At 36.0% G+C, this 14,062-nt stretch overlaps 1 long non-coding RNA gene across 1 annotated transcript; it reads left to right on the top strand.

The window, feature by feature from the left end:
* Window positions 1–1,936: 1,936 nt before the first annotated feature.
* Window positions 1,937–2,582, top strand: LOC115414512 (uncharacterized). Its single transcript, XR_003934668.1, has 2 exons — window positions 1,937–2,097; window positions 2,503–2,582. It is a non-coding gene; the product is annotated as an uncharacterized LOC115414512 (long non-coding RNA).
* Window positions 2,583–14,062: the final 11,480 nt, after the last annotated feature.

Genomic DNA, 14,062 nt, shown 5'->3' with positions numbered 1-14,062 from the left:
CAAACAAAAAACCAGCATCACACTAAACCTGAGACAGGTCATGTTTGTTGATGAGGTCCACCAGCTCCACCTACTTCATTTGCATATCAGGTTCCAATCACAATGTGGACAAAGAAAAGATAAGAAGGATTATTAATTCTCTGGTGAAAATGCAAATGCCCATAATCAGATGTCATTAACCTGATAAGACATTTAGATACAGATAGCGGGTTAATAAAAGGTGGTCATTATCCATTAAAACAGATTTAGGAGACAGCTGAAGACCTTTAATTCTAGTTCAGGCAACAAAACCAAAAAAAATAACCAAAAACTTCAACATATTTCAACATTAGACCTGCTTTTGTGGTACTTTAAAATCACTGTTGTGTAGCCTATCTGAGGAACCAAAACACACTGGTGTCATGTCCAGATGTAAACACTTCCAGAAAAGCTGACATGTCTGAGTGCAAGCACAATGTGGTGTGAGCTGCTTAAAACTGAGTCACATCCTGAATGTGACTTGTAGACTTAACAGGATGCTTCGAAGATGTTTGTGTTTGCAGAAGCTGTTTGCTCACCCGCACCGACAGATGAGTACGGCAACTGTGTTTGCACATATTTAGCACAAAAACAAAAGTGTCCCCAGACTTAGTTCATGAAGAGGGGCACTCGAAGTTGAATCATTTGTCTGTATTTGGTAAATTTAGTTTGTTTTCTGACCGTTTGTTTTTACCTGTATCCAGTTTATAAAAAGAATGGATATGAATGGAAAAACTAAATTGTTTAAAACAAAAAAAAAAAAAAAGGCAGATATGATATTGTGATTTGAGTTGTATATACACTGTCCGGCCAAAAAACAAATCACACATGCAATATTTGACTGCACCACCTTTGGTTTTGATTACAGGAGACATTCACTGTGACATCTTTTTTGCCACATAATGCTCATGTAGTGTCACAATAAGGTTCATAATATTTTTGCCATCCATAGTTGAATTAATTTTTGATTTTTGATGATGGAGAATCAGACTGCTGCACATCCTAAACAAGAGGTGCCAGGCACAACAAACCCCGCCCCTTTCACATATTTCGGCCAATATACTTAAATCTCGTAATGTTAGCATCTGTCGTTTGGTTCTATGTTTCATAACTGAAATGTTTTTGTCTTCAGTTGTGAGATTCTGAACCTTGTGTTCTACATAATTTGTAAACTAGCTTAAACTGAGGCTAACCTAGTTTTCCAAATAAGGGGGTACTCTAGCACAAAGCTGTTGTAGCTGTGTTGTATCAAGTATTTGATGTTAACTCTACTTAAATACCCACAGTACCAGTAGATCATCCACTCACTTGGGTCAATACTAAGGGTTCAACTCCAGTAAATCAGTCGTGAACTGTGAGCACTACTGCTGGGCCTTTACCTTGGCAATCACCGCCAAGAAAATACGTCTGCACTGACATAAAACCTCCAAAACAATAGTATGTTGAACTGAAAGCACTCACCAGCTGTAATCCTCTAATTAATGACGGGGATGTCAACAACTCTTCAGCTTTTGTATGCTTTCAGCCTTTGCATTGGGTATTTTCCCGGCATTGAAATCAGGTTCATATAAATGTCAGGATAAGTGATTTCCGGCCACATATCAATGTTCGTAGACCACTTGTTGTTTGGTAGCTTGTATGGAATCATGTCGAGTCCAATTGTCTTTAATTTCGTGTTATATTCCACATTTTTCCGGGTCTCGCTGTAGTTACTGCTATGCTCCACCATGTTGAGCTGGTTTATTTTTGCCACTCAGTCTGACTTAGAGGGGCGTGGCCCAGAGGGGAAGTGACGTATGTGCATTCCCTTTATAAAGTTGCGAAACTCATAAAACACATAGCTGGGTCTTAGGAGGTTAAAGCTGTCAGACAGACATTTGACTCACTCAGTCAATGTCAAAGATGGCACTGTTGAATATTTTTTGTTACATGATGATGCAGCAGTCACCTTGAAATTAAATATAACCTGATAAAATGGCAAAAATCTAATTTGATCTGTACAAAACTGTATTCTTTTAGTGATACTTAAGTTGGATTTTCATAATCAAAATGTATGGTAATTATTTTAAGTCAAATAAGGTCAAGGTTACTTTATTTGTACCCGTAGGTAGATTTGTTTTGCAGTCTAGGTGATTGCTTTGGTATTACAACAATACATACGTTGAACATGTAAGACAGGTACTTGATCACGCTTACAGACAGGACAAAAGACAGGACAAAAAGTGCTCAGTGTTCCATCATTCATCAGTATAGCAGCATGGATAAGGAAAAGAATAAAATAAATAAATAAGATCAAATAAATAAAAACAAGCTGAAATAGAACACAATAAAAACCAGAAAAGATAAGAATAATCCGGGATAAAAACAGGATAAGAACATAACATTTTAAAATTTGAAGTCACAATAATAATAAATAGAGCAAAGAAATGGGATAAATAACTAAAATAAGTTACTAAAGTGCAATGTCACTATTTCTTAAATAAGCCATGATTTTTTAATTTGGCCGGTGAAAAATATTTTTGGCCGGTAAATTTTTGGAGGTCACTAGCCAATGACAGATGAGGTAAAAAATTAATTTTACGCCATGATCTGAACTACTGTATTTCCTTAGTTAAATCCAGGCAGTTACATTTTTTGTCCAGGCTGTTTATTTAACTGTAACTGCAGTCAGTTGCCTCTCATGTCTTTAACACCAAAAAGATTGCATTGACATTTTTTTTTTTTTTTTTTGGCCAGGCAGTGTATAATATATAGAACTCAGACTGATTTGGGAAAGATCATCATGTCTTTGAATTCTGATATTCAACCTTATATTTCTCATTCAAAACACATTAGTACACCATACCTGAGTTCACCCCACAAACTTGCCAACAATGCCAGGATAATAATGGCTTTCATTCCTGATTTAATAAGATGTAATTCATGTAATCTCATCTTTACAACAGTGATATATTGTAATGAGAGCTGAATTGCCAGATCCACAACACAAGAACCGTCAACACTGTTTGACAGGAGACTGATTTCTAACAAAGTACAGGTTTAATTTCACGTTTTATAGACACTGTTTCTACAACACAGTTCTGTTTATTGTCTGGTTGGCTTCATGACTTCTGACAATGACGAAGAATCATCATTGTGTGAGTGTTTACATTCACGTAGCGGGATGACCCTGTGGCAGTTAAGAGCAAATATTGATTGTGGGCTGTGCAGTTGCTTTCAATTTCAGCTTATGACCTTTGTCACCTGCAGCCTGACTGTTCTTACATTCCGTACAGGAAGCAACCGGTAAGGACATGTGCACCAGAACCTATCAAATACTTAGTTGACCATAAATTGAACAATTTGCATCACTGTGCAAAGTTGTAAACTTCAAAATCATAAGAAAATGTTATTGACCTCACAAGACAAAGGAAGAAAAAAAATAGGACCAATGGCCCTGTAGCTTACCGGCCAAATTAAAAGCTTTGGGAAATGTATCCAGATGTAATTTATTATCATCCAGTTATGTGTATTTGTTATATTACAGAAATAGCCCATGTTTTGGTCATATTCCAATCTGATCTGTAAAAAATTCCAGTTCCAACTTGATATCATTGATACTTACTGATTTATTGGATCAATCCACTTCCTATCTCTTATAATGGGAAATTTTGTCAAAGTCGCACCAAAATCCAGAATCAGATCCGGATCCAAATAATTTCAATACCTTGTGTTGACATCATCATACAGAAGCTGTATACCAAGTTTGAAGTCAATCAGAACTGTAGTTTTGGAGAAGAAGACGATTGAAATTTTTTCCCCATAAGAGCTCATGTTAAATTTTCCGTAAGTTCCCAGATCCAGAAGAAGATCCCGATCAGCATGTGGACATTATGTTTTGGTCATCTCCCCATCAGGGCTGGACTGTAGAAATTTCAGCTTGAAATCATTTATATTTACTGAGTTATTGCACCGATCCCACTTCCTATCTCTTATAATGGGGAAATTTTTCAGTCGCACCAAATTCAGAATCAGATCCTGATCCAAATAATTTCACTAACTTTTGTTGACATCATCATAAAGAAGCTGTATACCAAGTTTGAAGTCAATCGGAATTGTAGTTTCGGAGAAGAAGACGATTGAAATTTTTATAACGGATGACAGATGCCGACGCCGGATGCCGCATGATGACAATAGCTTACGGCATGTCAGCCGGTAAGCTAAAAAACTGTTGGGAAGTGTAACTATGCAGGGGCGTCTAAAAAATTTGAATATTATGGAAAAGTTTCAATATTTTTGTCTATTGTTTCAGGAACTAACAATTGTATATATTCTAGGCTCATGACAAATGAAACATTTAATTGTTTCAAGCATTTTTTAATTTTATTGACAATTATAGCAAATAGTTAAGAAAGAATGAATCTCCAAATATAACAATATTTCATTTCAAATAAAGCAAACCATTAGAGATTTATGCAGTACAAATACCATGGGTCTCTCAGTCTGGATCACTTCACTTAATTGGAAGACTTCTGACTTGGCACTCATTGGCATCTTCTACAAGTTGGGTAGGACACAGAAGACCACAGCTGAGAGGGTTGGCTGGTCAGAGTGTTCTATTAAAGCATGTTAATGGAAAGTTGAATGGAAGAGAAAACTGTGGGAGGAAACCAAGTACAAGCAACAAGGATGACCACAGCCTTGAGAAGGATGTCAAGGATAGCAGATTCAAGAACTTGGGCGAGATTCACAAGTCCCTTTTACACCGCTCTTCTGTTCTGGGAATATTTTGCCTTTATTCCGGAACAACGTCTGTGTAAATAAAATAGTGGATCATTTGGTCCCACCTGTGTCACCAGTCACAACTCTGCATCCCTTCCAACAAAAAGATTTTCCAACTTCCGTCAACACAACAGTCCCAAGATTGTATCAGTGCAGTAAGTCGCGGATCTAAAGAAATAATTAGGGAGAATCGGATTTCAGAAAATCACTTACAAAAGACAAACAAATCACCTTTAAAAAACCGGCTATGTGTGACCATGGAAATGCAGTGACTATGCTAAGCTAAGCTAACAGAAGGGCTCCGAGAACAAGGCAACGTGAGCACTGCAGCGCAAACCCTTTTACTCACTTATCTACACGGATTGGACAAAATAATGGAAACACCTTAAAAAATCAACAAAATATAATTTAATATGGTGTAGGTCCGCCTTTTGCGGCAATTACAGCCTCAATTCTCCGAGGTATTGATTCATACAACTTGTGAATTGTTTCCAAAGGAATTTTAAGCCATTCTTCAGTTAGAATACCCTCCAAGTCTTTTAGAGACGATGGCGGTGGAAATCGACGTCTCACTTGAATCTCTAAAACTGACCATAAATGCTCAATAATGTTGAGGTCTGGGGACTGTGCCGGCCATACGAGATGCTCAACTTCATTAGAATGTTCCTCATGCCATTCTTTAACAATTCTAGCTGTATGGATTGGGGCATTATCATCTTGAGGTGAAGGTGTTTCCATTATTTTGTCCAACCCCTGTACCTCATTAATACCTCATGTAAACCTTTATTTGGGTTTAGCATTTCCATGTAAACAGAAGAGAAAATACTTTAGTTCCAAATTAATTTCTTCTGGAAAAATAAATGGGATTTAAAAAACATCATGTAACCATACCCATTATGAACCTTATTGTGACACCATGTAAGCATTATGTGGCAAAAAAGATGTCACAATGAATGTCTCCAAAACCAAAGGTGGTGCAGTTAAATAACAACTCTTTTTTTTTTTTTTTGGCCGGGCAGTGTATCTTGATAAAGTTTCAAAATATCCACGGTACCAGTTGTCCTTTTCTGTTACTGCATTGGTTTTAAGAATCACACAAGCCCCTCTGCAGCAAAAACACAACATGATGCTCCACCCACTCATTTCATGGTTGGGATGGTTCTTAGGGTGTCAGCCTTCATCCTCCATACACAATGTTGATTATTACAGTTATACGGTTCTGTTTTTGTTTCATCTAACTAGAAAACATCCCTTCAGAAAGTAAGATCTGTGTCACAGTGCTCATTTGCAAAACTCTGTTTTGCTTTTTTTATGCTGGTTTTGAAGGGGTGCATAGCTTCCTTGATATAGAGCAGCCTTTCATGTTATAATGATATAGTCTTTACTGTGGATTTAACTGTAAATCCAACTGTGGATTACCAGTTAGCTCCAACATCTACCAGCTGTAGCCCCCAGGATGCTTCTGGGCCAGCTGTGGCCTGGGAGTTACAGCAGGTCATCCACAAATCTCAAGGTTGAAGGTTCAATCCCAGCATGTTGTTCACATACCTCAGACAAGACACTGAATCCTATGTCCCTCCAGTTGGCGGTTTTACTAGTGTGTGTGTGTGTGTGTGTGTGTGTGTGTGTGTCATTAAGGTAATAAAGCACTAACAAAAATCCAGTCTGTCTACAATTGAAGTTTTTGAATCTACTTGATTGTCCAGATGAATGGATTTAAAATAATAATAATAATAATAATAATAATAATAATAATAATAATAATAATAATAATGGATTGGATTTATATAACACCTTTCTAGACACCCAAAGCACTTTACATTAGTAACCCATTATTCATTTGCTCTCACATTCACACTCTGGTGGTGGTAAACTACATTTGTAGCCACAGTTGCCCTGGGACAGGCTGACAGAAGCGTGGCTGCCAATTTGCGCCTACGGCCCCTCCGACCACCACCAAACATTCATACACCAGTGTGGGTGGCACTGGAGGCAGGGAGGGTGAAGTGTCTTGCCCAAGGACACAACGGACTGACAAGGACAGAGCAGGATTCAAACCGCCAACCCTTCGGTTATTGGACGACCCGCCCTACCACCTGAGCCACAGCCGCCCCCAAAATATATAAATATAATATAAAATATAAATATATATATACACTAGTCAACATTTGCTAGGGATCAGGACTATAACTTTGCTATATTCGGGGGTGTAATTCTGAAAACTTGAAAATTTACTTTCCCAGTGGAGTACAGCCTGCGGATGCGGATGGTGGCCACACACATTATTGACATCACACCGTATGTGTTTCAGAACATTCTGAGTGGTTTCAGTGAAAACAAAATTGGAAGAGTAATTGTTGTGAACTCTAATTTCTAGGGTTGTATCACCCTTTTGCCTGAAAGTGCAATAAAAATGTATGTTTTTTTTTTACCTTTTAGTCCATTTTTCTTTACATGACTAGCCAAAGTACACACATAATATATGAAGTCACCCAAAATATTATACAACCTCAATTATTGTGCAAATATAAAACTGATCCCTAGCAAATGTTGACTAGTATAATATTTATATAAAATATATATACTTTTTTTTTTCTTGTGTACTGCTTGTGTAATATTTAGTTTACTTTTAGCTGCAGATATATCTAGAAAAGCACTCAGAGAGCACAGACCTCCACCAAGGCAGATCACGCCCCCCCCAACACACACACACACACACACACACACAGACATCACCACCAAAATTTAATCATTTGTTCCTCGTGCTAGTATCAACATTTCCTGAAAATTTCATCCAAATCCACCCTTAACTTTTTGAGTTATCTTGCTAACAGACAGACAAACAAACAAACAGACAGACAGACAAACCCCGATGAAAACATAACCTATGCCATTACACTTGTCGGACGTAACAATGATACACTATTCATGTGTCGAATAAAACCTATCCTGTCCTGTTGAAAATTACTCTCAAGAGCAAACCGGGTCTATGGAAGTCTTTGTGGATTTTTTTTTTTTTTTTTTTTTACAGATTTTCCCATGATGCAAAGCAGTAGGACACTGGGTCTTGAGGGATACCCTAAAATACAGCCACAGATGTGCCTCTATCTGATCTCAGTAATGACAAAGAGCAGAATGCAAAGTTTCCAAAGACAGAACACAGATTTCCCGAAGGACACAGTGAACTTTTCCAGCCAAGTTAAACACATGGTTACACCTGCACACACTAACCTATGCCTGTGTGTTATTTGCGTCATGATCACGGATGCTGTCTGTCCATATGTGATGTCTACTTGCATCCCTGAATGTCATTTTGTGTGCGACTGTATTGCATGTGCTGCTTTTGTGCTGTCTCTATATGATTGTACTGATTTTTCACTGTTCTCGCTTTATCTTTATTGATTTATCTTGTCTCTTAGCTGCCTGAACTCTATCTTTTTAATTAATGTGCTGTAATATATTGAGTTTTTTTTTTTTTTTTTTAGGGTGCCTATTGTCATCAGGCCGGGGACTACAGTAGGATACTAGCCATGTTGGCTAAAGCTGCCCTTTTTACTGTTGTTGATAGAGTTAATTTAGTAGGATTGTCCATGATATAATAAACTAATATACATAAACAAACTAAATGTCTGTGGGCCATTTGAGAATATGATGAAAAGCAATAAAAGCTTAAATTAAAAGTTAGAAAATTTGACCTCATCAAAACTGAACTGAAGTAACTAAGAGTGGGAAAAAATATTACAGTTAAATGTTTGGACTTGGAAAAATTGAGTTTAACACCATTGTATGCAAAGTTCTGACTCCAACCATACGTACAGTTATGCAAAAAATTGGAATAAAATCTTTTTACCTCTTTTCATGAAATGCTCATGACAACATTATTTATTCTTGACAGTTGACTAATAAAGTGTAACTAAGACTCAGTATGTAATCATTGTACTTGGTCAAAGATGATTACTGATGTGTAGAAATAGGACTAAAAAATGTTAAGTCCACACACCATTCCCTTTTTTTTCTGTGTACAATGTAACCCTACCTGCCTAACCCTGCTGTTTTTCTTTTCTCTTGTATTTTTCTGAAAACACAATAAAAAAATTATTTGAAAAAAAAAAAAAAAAGAAGAATGTGCTATTTCAACACTTTATTTCAACTTTATGGGCAACACTGTACATAAAAAGACAAATATGTGGTGTATTTAAAATACATATAAATGACAATGATTCTTTGGGGAGATATGACACCCAGTTAAATATAGTGCCATATTGCATGATTATCTAAAGGCACTTAAAGTGGTCATATTTTGCTAAACCCACTTTTCTTAGTCTTTGGTACATTTATTTGTGTATTTGGACCCTAATTGTTCAAAAAGTTTGAATTTGAACCCTCTAGGTGCTGCAAAGTTATCTTTATATTCATTCCGGCAAAAACTGAGTGGATTTGTACAACCCGTTTTAATTCCTTGTTAATTTGTTCTGTTTCATCACGACATTTGCACATATAAGGTCAAGACTTCCAACGAATTTTTCTCCGAGTACGATATAATTGTTTGGCAGCAGCAGTGGTTGTAGTAAATACTGAAAATATATCCAAACTTCGAGTTGATTACCTACAATGTTCATTTGTTGGTTGTATTAATGAACACAATTGGCTGAACAGGACAACCAGCAACCTGGAGGGGGTGGGGTGTGAAGTGGCTCATTTGCATTTAAAGGGCCAGCGCTCAAAACGACCTTTCTCGTGTCCCAGAGCCATAATTGCACTGAATACTGCTGGACATGAATTAATTGTGTGGAATGCTGAATGTTGTCCAGAGTATATGATGATGTTTTTTGTGTCTTTTATACTTCTAGTAACACTTTTTTATGCTGCTTTTTTTTTTTTTTTTTTTTTTTTTTTTTTTTAGATATTTATGCCATCAGGGTTTTTCTTTTCTATTTTAGCTTTTATACTCTTTTATATACATTATTTATACTTTTTATGGCACCTAGGATGATTGCACTTTTTTAAAATTTCATTGTACCTGCACAGTGGCAATAAAGACATTCTATTCTATTCTATTCTATTCTATGCTATGCTATTCTATGCTATTTATTCTGTTCTATTCTATTCTATTCTGTTCTGTTCTATTCTATGCTATGCTATTCTATGCTATTTATTCTATTCTATTCTATTCTATGCTATCTATTCTGTTCTATTCTGTTCTATTCTATTCTGTTCTGTACTGTTCTATTCTATGCTATGCTATTCTATGTTATTTATTCTATTCTATGCTATTCTATGCTATTTATTCTATTCTATTCTCTTCTGTTCTATTCTATGCTATGCTATTCTATGCTATTTATTCTGTTCTATTCTGTTCTGTTCTATTCTATGCTATGCTATTCTATGCTATTCATTCTATTCTATTCTGTTCTATTCTATGCTATGCTATTCTATGCTTTTTATTCTATTCTATTCTATTCTATTCTATTCTATTCTATGCTATTTATTCTATTCTGTTCTATTCTATGCTATGCTATTCTATGCTATTTATTCTATTCTATTTATTCTATTCTATTCTGTTCTGTTCTATTCTATGCTATGCTATTCTATGCTATTTATTCTATTCTATTCTATGCTATGCTATTCTATGCTATTTATTCTATTCTATTCTATTCTATTCTATTCTATGCTATTCTATGCTATTTATTCTATTCTGTTCTATTCTATTCTATGCTATGCTATTGTATGCCATTTATTCTATTCTATTCTATGCTATTTATTCTATTCTATTCTATTCTATTCTATTCTATGCTATTTATTCTATTCTGTTCTATTCTATGCTATGCTATTCTATGCTATTTATTCTATTCTATTCTATTTATTCTATTCTATTCTGTTCTGTTCTATTCTATGCTATTTATTCTATTCTATTCTGTTCTATTCTATGCTATGCTATTCTATGCTATTTATTCTATTCTATTCTATGCTATTCTATGCTATTTATTCTATTCTATTCTATGCTATGCTATTGTATGCCATTTATTCTATTCTATTCTATTCTATTCTATGCTATTTATTCTATTCTATTCTATTTTAAAAGTTTTTGCGCTGGTAAGAGGTGGTTTTTTGGGTGTAGCGCAAATGGTATATCGCGCAAAACCGCAATGGAAAGTTTTTCGTAACTAAAGTCAGGTGAATTAAAAAAGTGGATGTTGACGTACGTTACAACAAGTGAAGTTGAAGAAGGAACATGTCGCGGTATGTGTGGACATACCAGGAAACCCGATCATTTTTTAATTTAGTACGAGAAAGAGGGGTAATATATAATAATAACACTGGGTTACAAAAAAATGTTTTTTGCAAGTTGTCTAGGTTTTTTCAACTGAATTAGGACCATTTTGCACCATAAATCCAAAAATGACATTTGTTTTTCTCAATCAGCACAGGTTTTTTTGCTAATTTGATTTTGAAAAATTTGGTCTTCTCACAAAATATAATAATTAATACCAAAATAAGATTGGTAAGCACACTTCATGAAACTTGTGACTTGATTCCTGTTAGGTACAATGGTGTATTCACCGCAGATGTAGCAGAATACGTCAGGCTTATTTTTGCAAGGTCTTCTAGTCGAAGCCATTTCATTCACCTGTAATATTAAAAAAAACATTAATCATAAATTGGCAAAAGTAAAATCTTCAGAACTCGTTTATTGCAAGAAATATGAAAGAATTTTGTATGATATGATGTGAAAATGCCCATAAATGTAAGCAAAAATGTTAAAAAGCCAATATGTAGCATAGTTCAGAAAGTTGACCTGACTGAGCAAAATTAATGTGATTTTTGGATTCAGCACACCAAAATGATCCTAAATCAGCTCAAAAAACTTAAACCATAAATTTGTTGTTGACCAGTGTAATGAATATATCCGTAAATCAACACCATATTTACATTCGTCGCCATATTTATGGAATTACTTCTTGTGTCATCTTGCAATAATAAATAAACAAATCATCGCATTTGTGATTTAATGGAAAAACCGACATTACGCACTTCTGTTTTTTCGATATTTAGCAAATATCGGTAAAGTTTTTCGCAGATGTCTAATGGAAAAGCGTCTATTGTCATTTGTCTGACTGTAACAAAGTGCTGCTACTGACATTTAATGCATTGGAATGAGCGTTTCTCAATCAATCCACCAGAGGGCGCTGCTTTTAATTAACCATACTTGCCAAACACCACGAAGAAGAGTAAAGTTTTTTGAAACAAAGAAGAAAGCCAGTAATAACAAACATAGTGACAACAGAGGAGGTAATATTAATGTGAATACTAATGTTGATATTGATGAGGGCAGTTGTCATAAATATGTCAGTAGTTTTTCACTAACTCACACAGTCGCTTTTTGAAAAGATCCGCTACCTCCACGGTTCCCGGTGGTACCGTTTCTCCGTTTCCGTCTGGGTTCGCACAGAGGGTTCGTTGGTGGTTAATGGTTCATTCTTTACAAAATGAGAGAGCGGGATGGAGACGGATTTCTTCTTAAACAGTGCTTTACTTTTTCACACGCGGCAAATACCGCTGTAACACTTCCTGACGCATCTCCTCACATGACTGAACTAACCAATCAGGAGCTAGCAGTACTTACAGGGTGGGGAAGCAAAATTTACAATATTTTGAGGCAGGGATTGAAAGACAGTGTATGACCAATTAGTTTATTGAAAGTCATGAGAATTTATTTGCCACAAGAAAATTTACAAAATAGAAAATGTTTTTATTCTATGTGTCCTCCTTCTTTCTCAATAACTGCCTTCACACGCTTCCTGAAACTTGCGCAAGTGTTCCTCAAATATTCAGGTGACAACTTCTCCCATTCTTCTTTAATAGTATCTTCCAGACTTTCTCGTAATAGTTTTGCTCATAGTCATTCTCTTCTTTCCATTATAAACAGTCTTTATGGACACTCCAACTATTTTTGAAATCTCCTTTGGTGTGACGAGTGCATTCAGCAAATCACACACTCTTTGACGTTTGCTTTCCTGATTACTCATATGGGCAAAAGTTTCTGAAAAGGTATGGGTAATAGTGTTAGGTATGATTATGACATCAATATATGTTTGGTTTCAAAACAATTGACGTAGTGCCTGCTGAGAAAAAACAACTAAATGTCCATTGTAAATTTTGCTTCCCCACCCTGTAGATCGGTAAATGTTAATGATTTAGAAAGGCAGATTTATCAGATTATCTTAGCTGCTTGTATACTACAAATGAGAATATTTACATGTGTAAATAATAATTCTGCAAACATAAATATCAATACTTAATTAAGGTAAACACTGTCAATATATTTTTTAACAAATACGTGAATTAACATTCATTCATTCATTCATTTTCTGAACCCGCTTTATCCTCACTAGGGTCACGGGGGTCGCTTGGAGCCTATCCCAGCTACATAGGGGCGAAGGCGGGGTACACCCTGGACAAGTCGCCAGTTCATTGCAGGGCTGAACATATAGAGACAAACAATCACTCTCACATTCACACCTATGGGCAATTTAGATTAACCAATTAACCTATTAGTGCATGTCTTTGGACTGTGGGAGGAAGCCGGAGTACCCGGAGAGAACCCACGCAGACACGGGGAGAACATGCAAACTCCACACAGAAAGGTCCCACCCCCCGTCGACTGGTGTTGGAATTGAACCCAGGACCTTCTTGCTGTGAGGCACGTGTGCTAACCACGTGAATTAACATATTCCCTGTAATTTATTTCACTGTTAAACCTTACATTTCTTCAACATAAATTACTTTAACTTCTGAGCCTTACATATATAAGATAATATGATGATCTTTATATGGCTCTGGGTACGCATCCACTAGCTCCTGGAAAATGGACAGAATTACATATAGAATGTACGCAGAGGACGGACAAGACCATCCATATCCGTCTCTGTCTTTAACGTAACTTGCAGTGACCTTTACTTTGGTCACTGTCGTTTATTTTTAAAAATCTCCACACTGCTGACATTACTCCTCCAACGCGTACCTGCTGCACAATGAGGTGAACGTCACGCTGCCGTCAGGTGGTATCGGTGTGTTTGTATTGGAGCACTTTTACGAGTACGAATGTTACTACACACACTTAGTATCGGACCAATACCTGATACTGGTATCGGTATCGATGCATCCCAGAGTGATAATGTGAGAGTGAATGAATAATGGATCAATAATGTAAAGCACGTTGGGTGCCTTGAAAAGCCCTATAGAAATCTAATCCATTATTATTATTATTATTATTATTATTATT

The sequence above is a fragment of the Sphaeramia orbicularis genome, chromosome 1, assembly GCF_902148855.1.
Source record: "Sphaeramia orbicularis chromosome 1, fSphaOr1.1, whole genome shotgun sequence".
NCBI classification, from domain to species: domain Eukaryota; kingdom Metazoa; phylum Chordata; class Actinopteri; order Kurtiformes; family Apogonidae; genus Sphaeramia; species Sphaeramia orbicularis.
Note: the sequence above shows the minus strand (reverse complement) of the source record. Positions and strands in the feature narration are given on the sequence as shown.